Source organism: Rhinoraja longicauda, chromosome 14 (assembly GCF_053455715.1).
Source record: "Rhinoraja longicauda isolate Sanriku21f chromosome 14, sRhiLon1.1, whole genome shotgun sequence".
Classification (NCBI taxonomy): domain Eukaryota; kingdom Metazoa; phylum Chordata; class Chondrichthyes; order Rajiformes; family Arhynchobatidae; genus Rhinoraja; species Rhinoraja longicauda.
In genome coordinates this window covers 27,758,651-27,779,981 of record NC_135966.1, presented here as the reverse complement: position 1 = coordinate 27,779,981, position 21,331 = coordinate 27,758,651, and the positions used below count along the sequence as shown (strand labels likewise).

The following is a 21,331-nucleotide window of genomic DNA, read 5'->3' as shown; positions in this document are numbered from 1 at the left end:
CCAGGTATCCTTTGTGGAGGAAAATGGACAGATGACATTTAGGGTCAGGACCCTTCTTCAGAAACCTTATCTGTCCATTTCCCTTCGCAGGTGCTGCCTGGCCTACTGAGTTTGAAGAGGAGCTAGTTATTTGCTCATAATTACAACACCCGGTGTCTCTTGAGCCTCCATAAATATTAGAAGGTCTCAGGTCACTTGGGGAAAAGGTGATGATGTTGATCTAAGTGCCCATTGTTTGAGGGTCAGGATGGAATATAATAACGCCTAATTGTTTATTCCACAATCTTCTTTAATGTGTGCTTATATGATTGAGTATATCAGATTTAGAATGAATTCAGGACCAGTTTCCATGGTTGAAAAGCCAACTGCTGATTCTCACGTATGATCATTTATGGAAACGATTAACTGTATGAATTACTTTATAGTTGTCAGTGATCATTGGAACTAAACATAGAACAGTGCAGGACAGGAACAGAACCATTGGCCCACAATGTCTTTACCAAACGTGATTCACTTGCACCTCCGCCAACCTCATCTACTGCATCCGCTGTTCCAGGTGTGGGTTCCTATATACAGTATCTGCAAGACCAAGTGTAGACTTGGCGACTGTTGTTCACTGAACAATTCCTCTAGTCCTCTGACAAGTTTCACTGTCCTCCTGATTAATTTCACTGATTGTTTGCCTCATTGCCACCTTCCCCAGCTCACAATGAACCATTCTACATTTCCTTGAGCATCGTCTGCTTTGATTGGTTGTTTTCACACCTGACCCTCCATATCTCTAGTCTCCCTTTCCACTGCCTCTCAGTCTGAAGGGTCTCGACCCGAAATGTCACCCATCCTTCTCTGCAGAGATGCTGCTGTCCCTCCGAGTTACTGCAGCATTTTAGTCTACCTTCATCTGCAGTTCCTTCCTACACATGATGTCCAAGACTGATCCTTTTCTGCCTGCACATTATCCATATCCATCCATTTCATGCATAACCACGTGCCTATCCAAAACTCTCTTAAATGCCACCAATGTATCTGCCTCCAGCACCATCCTCAGCAGTGTATTCCAGCTCTCTTACCCTCTGTGTAAAGCAGCTTCCTCTGCACATCTTCTTTAAATGTTTCCACTCTCACCTTAAAGTGATGCCCTCGAGTATTTGACATTTCCATCCTGGGAAAAAAGATTCTGACTGTCTACCCTATCTACGCCTCTCATAATTTTATATCCTTTTGTCAGGTCTCCTCACAACTTCTGGCATTCCAGAGAAACCAGTCCAAGTGTGCCCAACCACTTCCTGTTGCTAATACCCATAAACCAGGACATCATTCTGGTAAACCTCCTCTGCACCCTTTCCAAAGCCTGCACATCCTTCCTATAATGGGGTTTAAGGAAAACATGGCAGTTAGAAGAGGAACTACTAAGTAAAATTTTACTAATTTCCAATTTATGACAGAAAATTAGTAATTTGCACACCTCTATTCCAAAATCTTTGCTGTTTCGTCCTTCGCAACTTGGTTCAATTTGTTGGTTCGATATTACTTAGTTCTGCCTATTACATGTTGTTTTGTTGAGGGGAATGTGGGAAAAACAAAGATCTATCACTGTTCCTCATGCTTTATTTAAAACTGTCTTAAAACTGTTACAATTTGTTTCGTTGGGTTGCTGTTGTTTAAATTAACGAAATTATTGCATCGTATGGGAGGCGCATTCCCAATCTCGTTGTACCCCTGTACAATGACAATAAAGATATATTGTATTGTATTGTATTGTATTGTATAAGATGTCTGGATGTATCCTAAACACATAATCCATCTGTTTAATGCAATTATGTGGGAATGTAACCTCATTTGTATCAGCAAATAAGGCCATGCATGCAATCAGGTACACATTAAGGATTCCTTGTTGCTCATTGAGATTCTCAAGGGAATATACTCAATATCTTGGCCAACATTAATCCAATAATTTATCTTAATGTTGTTTTTGCTACCTTATTTGTGTGCAAATCAGCTGTTCAATTTTACATCATTACTGAAGTGACACAGTAAATGGACTTCATAAAAGTAATTCATTGGCTACAATGTATTCTGGTATTATGGATGGCACTTTATAAAGTCTGTTATGTGTCTTCAGTAGGCTGCACCTGAGCTTTCACACCTGAAAGCTGCATAGATATAAAGAAAGATTCAACATAGCAATGTATGTGCCAGAGAAAGATGGGGGAGTCAGAAAGAGAGAGAGAAAGAGAGAGGAAGAAAGAGAGCAGAAAGAAAGAGAAAGAGAAAGAGGGAGAAGAGAGAGAGGAAGAGGGAGAAGAGAGAGGGAGAGAGAGGGAGAGAGAGGGAGAGAGAGGGAGAGAGAGGGAGAGAGAGGGAGGGAGGAGGGGGAGAGGGGAGAGAGGGAGAGGGAGAGGGAGGGGAGGGGGGGGGAGAGAGGAGGGGGGAGAGAGAGAGGGAGAGGAGGGAGGGGGAGAGAGAGAGAGAGAGCGAGAGAGAGAGAGGGAGAGGGAGAGGGGGAGAGGGAGGGAGGGGAGGGGGAGGGAGGGGAGGAAGGGGAGGGAGGGAGGGAGGGAGGGAGGGAGGGAGGGAGGGAGGGAGGGAGGGAGGGAGGGAGAGAGAGAGAGAGAAAGAGAGAGAGAGAGAGAGAGAGAGAGAGAGAGAGAGAGAGAGAGAGAGAGAGAGAGAGAGAGAGAGAGGGGAGGGAGGGAGGGAGGGAGGGAGGGAGGGAGGGGAGGGAGGAAGGAGAGAGAGAGAGAGAGAGAGAGAGAGAGAGAGAGAAGAGAGAGAGAGGAGAGAGAGAGAGAGAGAGAGAGAGAGAGAGAGAGAGAGAAGAGAGGAGAGAGAGAGAGAGACTTGTCCATGTCAACTCTTTAGTCGAGTTCATCAGGAATAGGGTACAGTGTGCAGGAATTTCAAAGCCATAACACGTGGCACTGGTCTTCAGAAAAATGAGCTCCATCAAAAGAAACTGACATCTTGGTAAAAGTTCAGCAGTGACTGTGAAATATATATTCTCAAACAAATTCCCATTTGTCAAGGTAATGATTTGGCAACCTATTGGCCTTTGAAGACATGAAAATGATAGAGTGGAAGAAAGTGTTGAGAAAAGTGCTAGAAACATTTTAAGAAGCACTAGTAATTGCCAAACTACACATCTTAAACATTACGTGTCATTACTCTTATAACATGATTTTATAAACGTAGTGCAAACAAGACACATTAATAAAATGAATAAAACAAAATAAAAATGAGCAAACCAACTAAGAGTGAAACAGCAAATAAGATTCACAACAGTTTTTTCTCTCTCTAGCTATTATTGTCATGCCTATGTCATTTAATTGAATTGAGATAGGTTGATAATACCTGAAAGAACTCCAAGTCACCCTACTTCCTACAATTCTTTCGGGAAAGTGCAGAATTTGTGTCAGGACAAAAAAAGTTGTAGATCGCTTACATTTTTTCATTAATGGAAAAATAATTGTAATCTCACAATAACATTATTGTAAAGGGCACTTTGGTATTAATCAAATTCAGATATATCCAAAGCAGAATTATCTTACACTTCAGATATGAAATGTCTTACAGAACCAATTGCCTGTGTTACAAAGGTTTGCTTTTAATTTTAAAAAATCCTCACATATTTCAGACTCACACATTACTCATGACAGGATAGACACATTACTTTTTTTTTTAATAACAGGACATTTTACAATGAAAAGCAGAAAATAGTCAAGTAATTTGACTGCAGGTAAATCTAACTAGAAACAATGCTGTGAGAGAAGAATAGTTAAGCAACAATTCGGGAATAGAGTGCTAATTCAGTATGTATTTCTGGACAATTATCCCTTTTATTTGCTCAAGCTCCATTCAACATTATAAAAGTTACTATTTGAAGGGCACAAAACAGTCAGAAGAGCAAAAAGTGAACTGCAATAATTATTCTTGGCTTTGGTGCAAAGGAGGGATTGGTTAAGGAAGTATGGCCTCACCAACCTTGTCCGTAATTATGGGATACCAATCTAAATGGTCACCAGCAACCATCTGAAGATTACATCCAATTTTATCCGCGCACTTTGCAATTGAATTACCGCTTACATTCTTCACAGTATAAAATCTACTGGAACATTGATAATGACAGGAATTCCAAACCAAATGGATTTCAATCACGGTTTTATTCCAGCGAGGATACGCACTCTGGCCATATGGAACTTCTAGACAGAGACCCAGTGATGATGAAGGAACAAGAATATGCATCCAAATTGCAATTATGTTTGACTTGGTGGGCTAGCTGCCGATGATGCTCTTCTCATGTTCCTGCTATTCTTGGTGGCAAAGGCTGAACATTTTGGAAGTACTGATGAAGGTGAGTAAGTACAGCACAATTGGTGTGCCAGTGGTGAGAGGGATCAGTATTATGTTGAAAGATGGGGTCCTATTTGTTGACTGGCTGATGCGGGGTTTTTTTAGCATCGTTTGATAAACACACATCCAGGCAAGGGTAGATTTATACCAGCGTAGTTTTCACTTATGTCCTGGGGATAATGAAAAGACTTCCAGGAACCACATGATAAAAGACTCACAGCAACATATCCAACTTCTGACGGTCTTGTAGCCAAAGCATTTCTGTGACGAGCTACATTTTTTAATCAATGATAACCACTAGAATGTTGATGATAGGGTCTCTATAATAATAATTATTATTATTCGGGACTTCGGGAGCTCTGGCAGTGGCAGCGTCTTCGTCCGCCCTGAATTCCGGTGCGGCCTGCAATGGGCCGCAGGATTTTCCATCACCCGGCAGGGGCTTCAATGTCGGGAGCCCTGACTGCCCCGACATGGCAATTTCGTCTGCCTGACCGCGGGAGAAGACGGCAGGGAAGAGAAAGACATTCTGGCCTTCCATCACAGTGAGGAGGTAATTGGAGGAGACTCACTGTGATGATGTTTTTTTAATTTTGGTTTTTGTGATTGTGTGTTTTATTGCTTTCTTTTTTTATTGCCTCTCATTGTTGACTGTGGGTGGTGGTGACAATAAAGGCTATTCATTCATCATTCATTCAATAATAATAATAATAATAATAATAATAATAATAATAATAATAATAATAATAATCATCATCATCATCATCATCATCATCATCATCATCATCTAATTGACCATCAAAGATAGGTTTTATTCACTAATCTTTGGAGATGGTTATTAGCCTGGCACTTTTGAGGTGTGAATGTTACTATTAGACCATGCCTAAAGGTTTTGGAGGTTTTGCTGCATGCAAGTAAGGGCTGCTTCACTTTCATGTGTTCTGAATGGAATCGAGCATGGTACATTCCCTGTGTGGAGTTTCCTCCGGGTCCTCCAATTTCTTCCCACATCCCAAAGATGTGCGGGTTTGTAGATTAATCAGCCTCTGTAAAACAAATCCCGATTGTGTAGAGAGTGGATGCAAAAGTGGTATAACATAGAATTAAAGCAAACAGGTGTCAGAAGGAATTGCAGATGTTGGTTTTCACCAAAGATTGACACAAAATGCTGGATTATCTCAGCAGGTCAGACAGCTTCTCTGGAGAAAAGGAATAGGTGACATTATTCGGGAATCAGGGGAGAGGGAATCTAGGTGTACGTCTAGTTTTTCTCTCCCCTGACTCTCAGTCTGAAGAAGGATCTCAACCCAAAATGTTACCTATTCCTTTTCTCCAGAGATGCTACCTGACCTATTGAGTTACTCCAGCATTTTGTGTCTATCTTTAGTGGGAATAGATGATTGATGGTTGGCGTGGAGTGGTGGGCTGAAGGGTCTATTTTCATGCTGTATCTTGGAAAAGAACAAATGGTACACCTGCTAGCTAACTATAAATCTAATTTTAGGTGTAACCTTCAATTTGAGTAAGAACCAGTCTTTAAATTACTTCTAATGAATGTCAGAATCAGAATAGAATCAGAATCAGAATAGCCTTTATTGTCATCCAAAAAATGTCTTTTGGATGAAATTCCGTTACCCGCAGTCCAACAATAAGAGCAATAAAAATAAGCAATAACACACACAATCACAAACCAACACAAAACAAAAAAAAAGAAACATCCATCACAGTGAGTCTCCTCCAGTCACCTCCTCACTGTGATGGAAGGCCAGAATGTCTTTTCTCTTCCCCTGCCGTCTTCTCCCGCTGTCAGGCTGTTGAAGTTGCCACGTTCCAGGCTGCGCCGGACGGTGAAAGGTCCACAGTGGGCCGACCCAAGCCCCGCGATTCTATTTGTATTGCTATATGCAAGCAGTGAGTAGTTCTGACATCACAATTTGCAGCTGTGTAAACAGGGAATGGTGTCAATTATAATATTAAATGAAAATCTAAAAAACTGAATGCTGGAAATCTGAAACCAAAGTAGAAAGTGCAGGAAACACTCAACAGGTTAGGAAACATGTTTGTAAAGTGCAAGAGGTTTGATCATTCAGGGTTGAAGACCCTTCATCAGGATTCTTTTATAATAGCACTGAAATGTTACACAGCAGACAGCCACTCACTACCATCAGAAAAATCAATTTTGGTGAAATTGGGTTCAGTGCTTCCAACCATTTCTGAATATCACATTAAATGGATTAAATTGGCTGAAAACTGGCTTCTGTGATGTTGGGAATCTCAGGTGGAAACTGTGCTGAGTTATCCATTTCTCATTTGTATCAGAGCCTGATTTCAAATGCTCCAGCCTTTCCTTTAATATTCTTATCTTAGGCTCCACCATCAATGAGGTAGCTGATGCTGTGAGACCTGTGGCAGCAGATTTTTTGAGCTTATTCATGTTTTGCTCTGTCCATTGCCCACTGCTCTTGCTGATGAGCACTCCTGTGCAATCATCTCTGTGCAATCATCTCAGGGGAGGGAGCGGGACAAAGATGGGATGCAGAAGGAGACAGGAAGACTAGTGGGAGAACTGAGAAGGGGGAGGGGAAAGAGAAGGACAGAGGAACTATCTGAAGTTAGAGGTCAATGTCTATCACTTTGGGATTTGAACTGCCATCCTTAGATTGGTAATCCAGGTCTCAGAGTGTTTAGTTCAGTGGCTAATCACTGCACAATTACCTTTCTGTCCTTGACTAGAAGCCAGTTCACCTAAGACGTTAGCACTATGCAATACAAAATGAATTCAACCTAGAGTAAGTAAAAGCCGTGATCCTTTCCAGGTGAAAATGTGCAAATCAAGAATTTGCAAATCTGGTCACAGTCTATGTTAATATGTTTGACTTTTCCCCAACATCAAATGCACCTCTGATGTTAAAGAATGTAATCTCACCTAACACAAATTTGTTTCTAGTGCCAGAAAAAGCCTTGTTTCCTGAACAGAAATAGAGCTTTCAGCCCACAGAGTCCATGTTGAATATCAACAGCAACCTACAAAATCTAATTTTTCTCCCTCAATATCCAGGTGGTCACTGATCACAACAGCAAGAATTTTCTCATGCTAAATGTCAGGTCTTTGCATTTTCTTGGTCAGTGAATTCATTGTCCCTGAATAACTGACAAAATTGCAAATATTTTTTTTAGATTTAATTTGCAGAGCAAATAAAATGTGAGTATTAGGTGTTGATTTGGTAGACAAAATACCATCTTTAATCATGTTGACAGAAAAGCAGCTAGGATATTCATGGCTTATTTTTTAATATTCATTTACTGGACTTGTTGTCACTGACAAAGCCAGAATTTAGGCGGGCACAACATTTCATTGTGAATTATGTGACCGGCATCACTGCCACCACTTTACTCAACCAATACACTGTGTTAATGGTGATAGCAAAGTTGTACCAGCCACACATACTGAACAACGCAGCCGCCTGAGAACCCAAGGTCAATCGCTCAGAGACAAATGGGTAATGTATAATATCAAGTAAAACACAAAGTACTGAAGTAACTTAACTGGTCAGGCAGCATCTGTGGAAGGAATAACAAGTAACATTTCAGGTCAGGACTCTTCTTCAGTCTGTCTCCAATGTATAGTATTGTTACCTTAACCACATATATTCTTGTATATGCAGAGCAATGGTCTACACTTTGGAGAATGCAAGTGTATGCAACTTATCTAACTGCTATAACAAGGCCAGAATCAGTGAAGTGTATTCAAGAATTCCAATCCCAGGAATGGTGGATTTACATGTAAAGGGATGTAATAAAGCAGGATTCAAATAAAAGATCAGAAACTGAAATACTGCGCACAAGACAGCAGTGATAGATACGAGTTAAATGATGCAAAGGGAATTAGAGCGGCAAAGCCAGAAGTGAGCAAGATAAATGGGCCTGAGAAAAGCCTAGCTGTGAACTAGTGCCTTGCCAGTTTATTACTGAATTGATATTCTGAAGGACTTTCACATTGTGAATGTGGCATAATTTCAGAAAAGAAAACTCATAGATGAATTCTTTTTTAGATGTCTTATTTTAATATTTGAAGGGATTTCTAATTAGTTTTCATATTTTTCCAATACATCTCATAAATATTTAACAAACAATTGTAAGGACAACTAATAGACTAAAAATCTATTCAGGTTTCCAACTTTGTCGCTGCAGTTTTAAGTTTCATAATGAATTCTAATTTCTAGGCAATGGTACTTGACAAACCTCATGCACAATCTAGCATAATTTAGTAAACCTGGTGGAATGCATTTCTGGCATATTTGCATCATATCTATTTTAAGAATGACGTCATTCTTGAAATGCAGTCTTTATTTAGGGAGTGCTGTCAACTGCACAACCAGTTTCCATTTCATGGAAGCAATGGCAAATATAAAAACTACAATAATGAATCTCCCTGCACTTCACAGGTTATAGCATTAGAAATAATGTTGAATTAATTTACAGTGGTTAATATGGATGTTGTGGCATGCATTAAATAATGGCCTTATCATTCAATACCAAATGCAGTGATTTTTATATTTGCCATTGCTTCCATGAAATGGAAACTGGTTGTGCAGTTGACAGCACTCCCTAAATAAAGACTGCATTTCAAGAATGACGTCATTCTTAAAATAGATATGATGCAAATATGCCAGAAATGCATTCCACCAGGTTTACTAAATTATGCTAGATTGTGCATGAGGTTTGTCAAGTACCATTGCCTAGAAATTAGAATTCACCTTTCTGTCAAACATCATGCATTTGCTTCCTGAACCGTATCCCATAAAAGGATTGTGAAATTGCAAAATCATTATCATGTTTATGACTCAAAAATATGACCTGCATTATGGGGCCAGGCTGATTTTTCTGTGCAGTGACTGGAGAAAGGTATCAGCCCTTAAAATAACTCTTCCCATGACACCAGCAAAATAAATAATGGTCATCATGCATGTGTAATAGAAAGTGTCAAGAGATCCCAGCTGATCTCAGATGTTTTGGTATGTGGCAGGAGAGTGGCCCTGTATGGCAGAGGGATTGGGAGGCCCATCAGCCAAACCACGTCATACAAAAATAAAGATCCCTAGACAATGAAGAAATTCTGCATGGAATATTATAACCCCAGTGTAGATATGTCATGATGTAAGTATTGCCCTTTCAATCGACAATAGACAATAGACAATAGACAATAGGTGCAGGAGTAGGCCATTCAGCCCTTCGAGCCAGCACCGCCATTCAATGCGATCATGGCTGATCACTCTCATAATGAACAAAATCATATACACTTCCTCAATGAGCCAAAGGATACTACAATGCTCTCCTGCATGAGCTGGAGTAGAGGCAAGTGTACCTCATCAATTTCCATGACCCCAATCCCAGTGGGTCAGGCAGCATCTGTGGAGGGAAATGGATGGACAACCTTTTGGATTGGCATCCTTCTCCAATATGAAGTGGGCCGTCCAAATAAAACATCAATTAGCCCAAGAAGGGTCCGACCAGAAACGCTGGTCAGTCTTAAGAATGGTCCCGCCCCGAAACATCATGTCCATTTCCCTCCACAGATGCTGCTTACCAGCTGAGTTCTTCCAGCACTTTGGTTTTTGCTCAATATTTCAGCATCTGCAGTCTTTTGTGTCTCCATGAATTCACGAGAGAAAATTTCCTCAAATAGACATCAGTCATGTTTTTTTGCTCCTTGTACTATTATGGAACTCCCAATGTCAGTATCACACCAACTAACAGATTATTCTCCAGCAGTCTCTACCGACAATATTGAACATAGTTCTATGTCCTTTATGATATCTGTGGCTTCTTCCACATTAAATGTTTAGTAAAACAAGTCACCAAAATAGAACGTCTGACCAAACGTCCTTTGTTGAAGATGAATAACTAACAGCAGTAGCTGAAGGAAAACAATGTATCAAAAGACCTACCACACGGAACTAACAGTTCTTAAAGCTGTCAAAATATTTTACACTTGCTCAAGTGACCATTAAAGCCAGCAACAATTCACTGTTCTGTCAAAGGAAGCACTATAGTTCTTCCCTCTCCAGCTATTTGATCCCGGGAAACAATGAATCCTGCTCATAAGTGGAAATCGAGGCCATTCAGGGCCGGATTAACATAGCAGCAAAAGTAGCATTTGCTATGGGCCTCGCGCTTTTGATGGCCCCACGCTAAATGCTTGAAATCGGCATCCCACTGAGGGACGCTGTATTGCGCGTGCCGTTCCCCAACCGCCGCGGTTAGAATGTGTTGCCAACGCCGCGGTTAGAATGTGTTGGCAACGGGGCTGCGCAGACCAATTGGCACCCGGCACCTCACCGCCCAACCGCCAACCCCGAGACACAGACCCTCCCCCCCCCCCCCCACACACATCCAGAGGGACAGAGACGAGAGACGGACCCCCCTTAAATCTCCCGAGTGCCAGCCCCCGCAGGAGCAAACACCTGGCGAATTGTCACAGCAAGTAGCAGCTCTGAAGTTTTATCAACTGGCTCATCAGACCTGTTGCCGTTTGATGTTCATCTTGCGGCGCCTCCTGCAAAATTCCTCACAACAAGTCCCTCCCTTGTCACTTCTTCCCATTGAAAGGTTAACACGGTTCTCTTATCTCCCTTAACCGTCCTTGTCCCGTATTAGGCTCGGGGGGGGGGGGGGGGGGGGGGGGAGCTGTAGGCCCAGACACCGCCTAACACAAGTGTGTAGCAACCCGCCTCCCGGCCTGGGCAGCCGCCATTGGTAGAGCGGGGGTGAGGGTGGGGGGGCAGGGGGGGGGAGGAAGAGTCCTGTCCCGTCCTGGTGCTGGGATGTTCAGTGCGGTGGATAGACGGCGGTGGCTCTCCCACTAACGGCCCTCGGGGGGCCAGAGCATGTTGCCGCTGGACGTTGGACGGTGTGGGGAAGGGTTGAGCCGGCCGGGGAGGAGGGGGGACTCGGGAACCTCGGCCTCCACCAGCGCCCGGCCTCACCGCCGCTGCTGCTGCTGCCGCCTTTCCTCCTGGCCCACCTCAGGCTCTCGGTTAGCTGGTCACGTCCAGCTGGCTCCAGCTGCATCCCCCAGCACCAGGCCTGGCTCTCCCGCCGCTACGGAGCCGGCAAACCCCCCCCCCCCAAGCGACAAGCACCTCATGGAGGTCCAACAGATGGGTGATATTTCGGTTCGAGACCCTTCGGAAGGATAGGAAAATAAAAAATGCAGATGCTGGTTTAAATTGAAGGAAGATACAAAATGCTGGAGTAACTCAGCAGGCCAGGCACCATCTCTAGAGAGAAGGAATGGGTGACGTTTCGGGTCGAGACCTTCTCCCTTCGGAAGGGTCTCGACCCGAAACGTCACCCTTTCCCTCTCTCCTGAGATGCTGCCTGACCCGCTGAGTTACTCCAGCATTTTGTGTCTACATCCAGACACTGTAGGCCCGGGCGCCGCCTAACGGAGGTTGTGTAGCAACCCACTTCCTGGCCTGGGCGCCCACCATTGGCGGAGCGGGAGCATGTGGCCGCTGGCTGGGTGAGGTCACGTGGGGCAGGGGCGGTGACGTCACCTTGTCCCGTATTTAAGACCCGTTTATAACATATGCTATGGGCCCCGCACGAGCTTAATCCGGCCCTGAGACCATTTGTCTCTTATTTTACTCTGGAATCCTGAGGACACCATACAGTATCCATCATTTCCTACCAGAATAAATAACAGCAGAAATTCATGGGAGGCTGTTAAAGGAAGAAATTCTCAACGAGTTATCCTTCTACAGCCTAAGATTCCAAAACCAAGTATACAATCTTTCTGTTTGTCTTCTGCCTCAAATCAATTCATTCAATTGGCATTTTAATATGAGATTTTCTGATCCACAAGATTCAGTGTCACATTATGTTTATTGAACAAGTTGATTATCTGTATTTTCCTTTGTTGGATACCTACAGTGTTGGATCTGGTTTTACCCGTCATGTCAACAGATCTAATATAGCAGATACATCTCAACACCGGGCTTTAAACAACAGGAAAAAAGAACGGAGAGAAATTTATCTCTCATCACCAACACTATCAATGCACAAATATCAGGTGGTGGATGCGTTTACCTTATGCACAGGCGAGTCAACTGTCCAAATGTCACGAGGTGACATATGCATTTTGTTCCATCGACCAAAAATAAGTTTCTCCCTCATACAGAGCACAAATATCTCTCCTCTGGGGTTTGTATCAATACATCTGTCACTTACAGCGTAGTGTGGCACTTAATATCTCAGGTCTGTCTCAATAAATCTATTTATAACCCACCTTTATCTCATCTTTTTTTGTGTCTCTTATTGCAGTTCTTTTATTTGTATTTTGTATCTTTCATTTCTTTTTGTGATAATAATGACAGTCACATTCTCCCTATTGTAATGCTACCCGACAAAGGGGTAACATTTTAATCTTATGAAGTTACATACAATCAGGCCACCATTGCGGAGGCATTAACTCAATTTATGGGTGCTCCCATGACAACAGAACAGCTGCTGCTGTTGCCAAGCCGACTGCATAAGTTCCCATAAAACAGGAACTGCACTCTTTACTGCACTTCTTTACTCAGCTCAAGCAGATGGTACAATCCACACACAGTGAATTTCAAAGCAAATCTTCCTTCTCCTCTCCCTGACCCACCACTGAGATTGTAAATGAGCAAGAAAATGAAGTAATAAAATCAAGAGGAAGTTTTAAAATGTCCAATTAATGGGAGTTTATGGCAACTGTCTGGCAATTCAGATATATCCTGCTAAACGTTTATGCTGCAGGAGAAGGTAATATTTGACCACAATGGCACAGAGAAACAGAATCTCTCTGACAATGAGAACAATGATCCCATAAATACTGCCACCACTCAAAATTAGAATCCGAGTCTGTCTATAAAACCAACTTGTGAGGGTAGTCATCACTCTGTAAATCTTACTCTTTATCTAAATTGTGCATTTCAGCTTCAGTATAATGAATGTCATGCATTTTTTTGTTGTAATTACAGGACAATTGTAATGGATGCTTCACTCTTGTTTATATATCATCACTATTACAAAATATTGAACAGTCATGTGATTAATTACCAGCCTTCCTTTCTGGTGAATTATTTTACTGCTTTAACTGTGTGACAAGATATCAGCTTCTATACCTCAGCATGTAGTTTTTAATTAATGTCATGGAGTCATAGAGTCATAGAGCATCACAGCATGGAAACAGGCCCTTCGGCCCAAACTGCCCACACCCGCCAACTACACTCGTCCCACCTGCCTACGTTTGCCCCTTACGCCTCTAAACCTGCCCTACCCATGTACCTATCTAAATGGTTCTTAAACATAGCAATAGTGCCTGCCTCAACTATCTCCTCGAGCAGCTCGTTCCATACATCCACCACTTTGTGTCAAAAGTTACCCCTCAGGTTCCTATTAAATCCTTCCCACCACACCTTAAACCTATGTCCTCTGGTTCTTGATTCTCGTACTCTGGGCAAGAGACTCTGCGTCTTCCCGATCTATTCCAGTCATGATTTTGTACCACTATAAAATCACCCCTCATCCTCCAAGGAATAGAGCCCTAGCCTGCTCAACCTCTCCCTATTGCTCAGTCCCTCGAGTCCTGGCAACTTTCTTGTAAATCTTTTCTGATCCCTTTCCAGCTTGATAACATCTTTCCTATAACATGGCGCCCAGAACTGAACACAGTACTATAAATGTGGCTTCAACAATGTCTTATACAACTGCAACATGACCTCCCAACTTCAATATTCAATTCTCTGACTGATGAAGGCCAATGTGCCAAAAAGCCTTTTTGACCACCTTATCTACCTGTGATGCCATTTAAAATTATCTATGTACCTGTACTCTTAGATCCCTCTGTTCTACAACACCTTCCCGAGCCCTACCATTTACTGTATATGTCCTGCCCACGTTAGTCTTCCAAAAATGCAACACCTCACATTTCTCTATTTTAAATTCCATCAAGACCCGGCTGCAAATTTTGACAACATCTTCACTATCTACAATACCACCCACATTTCTGTCATCTGCAAACTTGCTAATCATACCATGTACCTTTTCATCCAAATCATTGATGTAAATGACAAACTCCAATGGGCTCTGCACTGAACCCTGAGGCACACCACCAGTTACAAGCCTCCAGTCCGAAAAGCAACGTTTCACCATCACGCTCTGCTTCTTTCCATGAAGCCAATTTTCTATCCATTCAGCTATCTCTCTCTCCATGTGTCCCATGGGATCTAACCTTCCAGAGCAGCCTACCACATGTCGATGAGCCTGTCGAACAGATCTATGTGCACGTCTATAGCTTTGCCTTCATCGACCTTTTTGGTCACATCTTCAAAAAACTCAATCAGATTCGTGAGACACAATCTCCCAAGTACAAATCCCTGTTGACGATCTTTAATCAGCCCTGTCCATCTAAATGCATGTATATCCTTTCCTTCAGAATACTATCTAGTAATTTTCTGACAACAGATGTTAAGATCACTGGCCTGTAGATCTTAGGCTTTTCCCTGCAGTCCTTCTTGAATAGAGGCACAACATTTGCGACCCTCCTGTCTTCCGCTACCTCGCCTGTATTTAATGAGAACTCATAAATTTCAGCTAGGCCTACTGCAATTTCCTCTCTAGCTTCCCACAGTGCCCTCGGATATATCTGATCAGGCCCGGGAGATGTACCTATCTTCACACGTGTCAGGACCTTCAGCACCTCTGCGACTGTAATACTGATTACGTGCATTATATGAATACATATACTATTCCAATTATTATTTTAGCAGTTTGTTCGACTGGAGAGGAAACTTCCTTTAATTCCTGCATATTTGTGCACTGCTACAAATCAATGAAGAGCAAGCAAAGATGAACAATCTAATTATTCTCTCCATTGCCAGGAGTATCAAAACCAACATTATACATTCACTGAAATTAGTTCATTGGTATTGGTATTGGTTTATTATTGTTATGTGAACCAAGATAGAGTGAAAAGCTTTGTTTGCAGGCTAAACAGTCAAAACATATTATACATGAGGCCAATCAAGCCATAGTCCTATATTCTTATCCAAAAAGTATTAACGTACTTATCAGGATTAAATTCCATCTCCCAATATAAATACAGAAAATGCATGGCCATCTATCTAATACAAGATGAACAAATATTATTATTTTTTAACCACAAAATGGTGGACTAACTCAGCAGGGATCAGGCAGCATCTCTGGAGGACATGGATAGATGACATTTTGGGTCAGGACCCTTCCTTAAACTTTGAAAAACTACAAAATATTTAATCCACAACAATGTAGCTCAAAATTAACTATATCCGGAACCTGAAACATTGCATGATTCTAATTATAAGATGGTGGTTGAAACTGCTTAGACCATTCCATTAATGTTAAATTACTACTTTTTTAATAGTGGGAAGCAAGATGAATCAGATCAGTTTTTCTTACCCTCTTTGTGAAAAATACCGAGGGAAAACTATGCAGGTCTTTTCTAACTTGGAACTTCAAGACTTTTCCCTGAGCAGGTGTATTTGTATTTAAAGCAATGCTAATCAAAGAAGGCTTCTGGGGTCCATGGATGGAAGTGAGAGAGGAGGTGTAGGAACAGATGTTAAATCTTCTGCGGTTGCAGGGGAAAATACCATGGAGGGGGCTGGCTGGGCGGGAAGGTCTGATGGATTTGCAGATAAACAGATGTTTGTGGAAAGCAAAACGGAGTGGAGACAGGATGATATGATTGGTGATGAGATCACGATGAAAGTGGTGGAAATGTCAGTGAATGCTCTATGTGAAGGCTGGTGGGTTGAAAGCTGAAGACCATGCATTCTCTACTCTTGTTCCATTTGCAGGGTGAGGGTGCGAGAGGAGTAATGTGGACCACACAGGAAACACATGTGAGGACTCCATCCTCAAAAGCGGGGGTAAGCCACCACCTTTACTACCGAAAGAAGACATTTCGATGTCTTGGAATGGAAAGACATGTCTTAGGAAAAAGTATGGTGGAGATGGAAAAATTGAGAGTATGGACTGGCATCCTTGCAAGAAGCAAGGAGGGAAGTGATAACTGTGGGAGTCAATGGTTTTATAGTTGAAATCAGTCAATAGGCTATTGATGAAGACAGTTTGAGAAAGAGGAGAGGGATATCAGAGATGTTCCAAATTATTTGAGGGCAGGGTGAAAGTTGGCGGTAAAGTTGATGAAATCAATGAGTTCTGCTTGGGTGCAGGAGGCAGTCCCAATGCAGTTGGCGATACAGCGGAGAAAGAATTGGGGGATGGTGCTTTTCTACATTTGCAATAAGGACTGCTTGACATAACCAACAAAAAGTCAGGCATAGCTATGCCTCATGCGAGTGCCCTTGGATACACATTTAACTTGAAGAAAATGAATGGAGTTAAAGGAGAAGTTGTTGAGGGTGAGGATAGGTTCTGCCTAAAGGTTGGAGGTTGTGAGAGATTGCCAGAGGTGATGAGATCTGTAATGGTTTGGGGGATGTCGCCCTTTGTTTGTCAGTCGGGTCATGATCAAGGGGAAGAGATACTGTAGATAGATTCTTGATTAGTACAGGTGTCAGAGATTTTGGGCACAAGGCAGGAGAAAGGGGATTAGGACGGAGCGATAGGTCAGCCATGATTGAATGGCAGAGTAGACTTGATGGGCTGAATGACCTAATTCTATTCCTATCACTTATGACCTTATGACCTTATGAACTAAAAAAGTTACCGTTGTAACAGATTTCAAACTAATACCACGAAGGCAAAGCACAAAGTGCGAGAGAACATATGTAGATCAGACAGCATCCTTGGAGGAAAAGGACTGGCAATGTTGCGGGTCAGGATCCTTCTTCTTATAATGAAGGATTTGGGAGGGAAGGAATAAACAAAAGGAAAGGTCTGGTACAGTTATTAGTGTGTAAGGCAGGAGTGATTTTTCTGTCAAAAGGTATAGTGGAGCTATGTAAAAGTAGATGCTAATGAGACAATAATGAAATACAGGGTGTCAGCACAGGCAATAGTCTGAGAAAATCCTGTACAGAAAGAACAAATCAACGTACAATCTATCGCCTGTACCTATTGTTATTAATGATGAGAGAATTTAGACGACAATATGGCGAGTCCGAAAACTTGTTGGTTGTAGAAGAAGTTTATTGCAGCCGCAATATTCGAATACAGAGTTAAACAACAAGGTAAAGGACAACCATCAAAAACTTACTGTCTTCTTCGAAGACTTCGCCGAACTGACTGTTTCGGGCGCCAAAAGCGCACATGACATCGCTGGCCAATCAGCGATGTCGCTCCCTGGACCAATCCCCATGGTCGCGTTCACACGTGACCTCGCTGGCCAATCCGAGGGTTCGACGACCTGGACCATTCTCTATGGTCGCTACATGACCCCCCCCAGAACCCGAGGTGCGGAACCTAGCAGGGAGCCGGATTTCGCGACCATAACGAGTACGGAGAGGGACAGCCTGAACCACAGGAGCCGGGGGTTCCGGACTTGGCGGAACAGCCGGAACGGGAGGTCCTGGAGGAACTACCGGAACGGGGGGTCCTGGAGGAACTGTCGGAACAGGGGGTCCTGGAGGAACTGTCGGAATGGGGGGTCCTGGACTGAGCGGAACTAACGGAGGTCGGCCTCTCCTAGGGGTTTGACCGACCAGGACTGGTTGATCCGGATCCAAATGTGCAGGTTTGAGCCGGGACACCGAGACGAGCTCACTCTTGCCGCACATGTCTAAGGTGAAGGTAGCCGTTCCCTTACGCAAAACCCGGAACGGCCCTTGATAGACCCTCTGCAACGGGGCGCGATGGGCATCTTTTCGCAGAAAAACAAACTCACAGTCCTTCAGGGAAGGCGGTTCATGTACCATGGGACACCCATGACGTGAAGTTGGAACTGGGGCCAGGGAGCCCACCCGTTCCCAGGGAGATGCTAACACCGATGGGACTGTAGGCAGCTGGTCTGAAAGGTCCGGAAACAAATCTCCGGGTACTCGAAGTGTCGAGCCATATACTAGCTCCGCGGACGACGCACCGAGATCTAGCTTAGGAGCAGTCCGGATGCCCAAAAGAACCCAAGGGAGCTGGTCTACCCAGTCCGGGCCTTCAAGCCTTGCACTGAGGGATGCCTTAAGTTGACGGTGGAACCTTTCTACGAGTCCATTTGCCTGGGGGTGATATGCAGTAGTGGGTTGTAACTTGGAACCGTACAGTTCTGCGAGCGCGGCTCAGAGGGACGAAGTGAACTGTGGCCCTCTGTCAGTGGTAATAACTGCCGGGACCCCGAAACGAACTACCCAATGAAGGGCCAAAGTCCTAGCACAAGACGCTGACGAAATATCAGACAATGGGAAAGCCTCTGGCCACCGGGTGAACCGATCCACCACCGTGAGGAGGTGGGTGTAGCCCCGGGAGGAAGGCAAAGGCCCGACCAAATCCACGTGGATGTGGAAAAAACGAACTGCTGGGACCTCGAAATCCTGTACGGGGGGCTGGACGTGGCGCTGGACTTTAGCGGTCTGACAGGGAACGCAGGAACGTGCCCAACCCGCTACCTGTTTCCGTAGGCCATGCCAGACAAACCTCGCTGCTACCAAGGCAGAGGTGGAGCGGATGGACGGGTGCGCCAGCCCATGAATGGCATCGAAAACCCGGCGCTGAAGGGAGGGCGGTACTACCGGCCTGGGACGGGGAAGAGAAACATCGCACCAGACTTTTGTGCCTTCCGACCCACAAGCTACCTGGGCCAACTTCAATCCCGAAGTGGTGGACCGGTATGCCGAAACGGTATCCGCTAGAAGCTGTGCCTCCGCAAGCTCCTGGGGATCCACTTCGCAGTCCACCGCCGAAATAGGGGGAAAAGCGGGTCTAGACAGGGCGTCAGCAACGGCATTAAGCTTACCCGCGACATGACGGACATCGGTGGTAAATTCGGAGATAGCAGTCAGGTGCCGCTGCTGGCGGGCCGACCATGGGTCAGACAATTTCAAAAAAGCAAATGTTAATGGTTTGTGGTCCGTAAAGGCCACAAATGGGCGGCCTTCGAGGAAGTACCTGAAATGACGAACAGCTAAATAGAGAGCCAGAAGCTCTCGGTCAAATGCGCTATACTTCAGCTCGGCCGAATTTAGTTGCCGGCTGAAAAACGCTAAAGGCTGCCAACGGCCACCGACCTGCTGCTCCAGAACCCCGCCCACCGCCACGTCAGAGGCGTCAACCGTCAGGGCCGTGGGGGCGGAGGGGCTCGGATGGACCAACATGGTGGCGTCTGCCAAGGCTGCCTTAGCTGCTGTAAAAGCCGACTCTGCGGTCGGGGACCATATCAACTCTACCGGATTCCCTGCAAGGCATTGGAAAAGTGGGCGCATGACTCGCGCAGCTGCCGGAACGAACCTATGGTAGAAATTAACCATGCCTACGAACTCCTGTAGCCCTTTTACTGTGGTGGGCCTGGGAAATGCCCGGATAGCCTCCACCTTCTCGGGCAAAGGGGAGGCGCCAGCAGCAGGTAATTCTGTGCCCTAGAAAATCAAGAGCAGGAAGGCCGAATTGACATTTGGAGGGTTGGATAATGAGCCCGTGGTCTTGGAGCAGCTGGAACACGGTCCGCAAGTGGGCCTGGTGTTCCTGCACTGAGGGGCTGGCGACCAGGATGTCGTCTAAATAAATAAACAAAAAGGGTAAACCCCGACCCACACGGTCCATCAGTCGTTGGAAAGCCTGTGCCGCGTTCTTTAAACCGAAAGGCATACGCAACCATTCAAACAACCCGAACGGAGTAATCGTTGCAGTTTTCTGTATGTCCTCCGGTCGCACCGGGATCTGGTGGTATCCTCGCACCAAATCGATTTTGGAAAACACCACCGCTCCTTCCAGCCCAGATGAAAAGTCCTGTAGGTGCGGTATGGGGTAGCGATCAGCCGTGGTGACAGCATTGAGACGCCGATAATCGCCACATGGTCTCCACCCCCCAGATGTTTTGGAGACCATATGTAACGGCGAGGCCCACGGGCTGTCAGACTGACGGACAATTCCCATTTCTTCCATCTTCCTGAACTCCGCCCGTGCCACCACCAGTTTGTCTGGCGGTAGTCTCCTGGCCCGAGCGAAAACGGGAGGGCCTTCGGTGCGGATGTGATGGACCATGCCGTGCTTGGCCGAAGGCGTGTCAAAACGTTGAATGAGCAGCTCTGGAAACTCTGCCAGAATCTCAGCATACGAGTCGGGGGCCGCGACGACGGCCTGGACAGTAGGGCTGGGCGAGGAGGCGATTGTCGGAGCGACGTGCTCATCTTCGGCGGAGGGTCGGAGGTCGTTACCGCGGACATCAGGGACCAGTGAAAAAGCCCAGAGAAAATCTGCGCCCAGGATCGCTTGTTTGACGTCGGCTATGATGAATGGCCATTCGTACGTGCGGAGGCCTAACACAAGGGACATCGTCCGTATACCGAAAGTGCGAATTGGGCTGCCATTAACCGCGATGAGGGTGGGACCTGTCTTACCCGATCTGGTTTCGAGGTCGGTCGGCGGCACTATGCTGACGATGGCTCCCGTGTCCACCAAAAATTCTGTGTCCGTGAATCGATCATGGACATAGAGGCGCCGGTTCTGGCCAATCGTAACTGCCCCTATGTACGATCGGCCGAGGCATTTCCCGCGAAGGTACAAGGCAAGCGGCAGTTGCGGGATTCGCTACCCCATCGTAGGTGATAATAGCACCAGCCGCGCTTGTGCGGATCTTTTTGGCGGGCTTTCGGAGAATTGGCGGGAGACGTGGCGCCATCTTGCCGTCGCTGTGGCGTGGTCACTGATGTCGAGACCTTGTTGATCGAACCGCTTGCCTTGTTTTTTGCCGCTATGAGGGCGTCCGCTTTCGCTGCATATGCTTCGGGGTCCTTAAAAGAACAATCCGTGAGCAGCAGTCGGACATCCTCAGGAAGTCTCTCGCGGAATGCCTGTT

The 21,331-nt window shown here is 44.9% G+C and overlaps 1 protein-coding gene across 2 annotated transcripts in view; it reads right to left on the bottom strand.

The window, feature by feature from the left end:
* The window catches only part of ctnna1 (catenin (cadherin-associated protein), alpha 1), a 366,450-nt gene that overhangs the window by 139,527 nt on the left and 205,592 nt on the right, over window positions 1-21,331 (bottom strand). Inside the window, exon 1 of one of the 2 annotated variants that reach the window (XM_078411617.1) lies at window positions 12,442-12,460. The exons of the other annotated variant lie outside the window; for it this stretch is intronic. The gene's annotated coding sequence lies outside the window, so the exon portion shown is untranslated. Of the gene's footprint in view, window positions 1-12,441; window positions 12,461-21,331 lie in introns of those variants that run through there. 2 annotated transcript variants of the gene reach the window in all.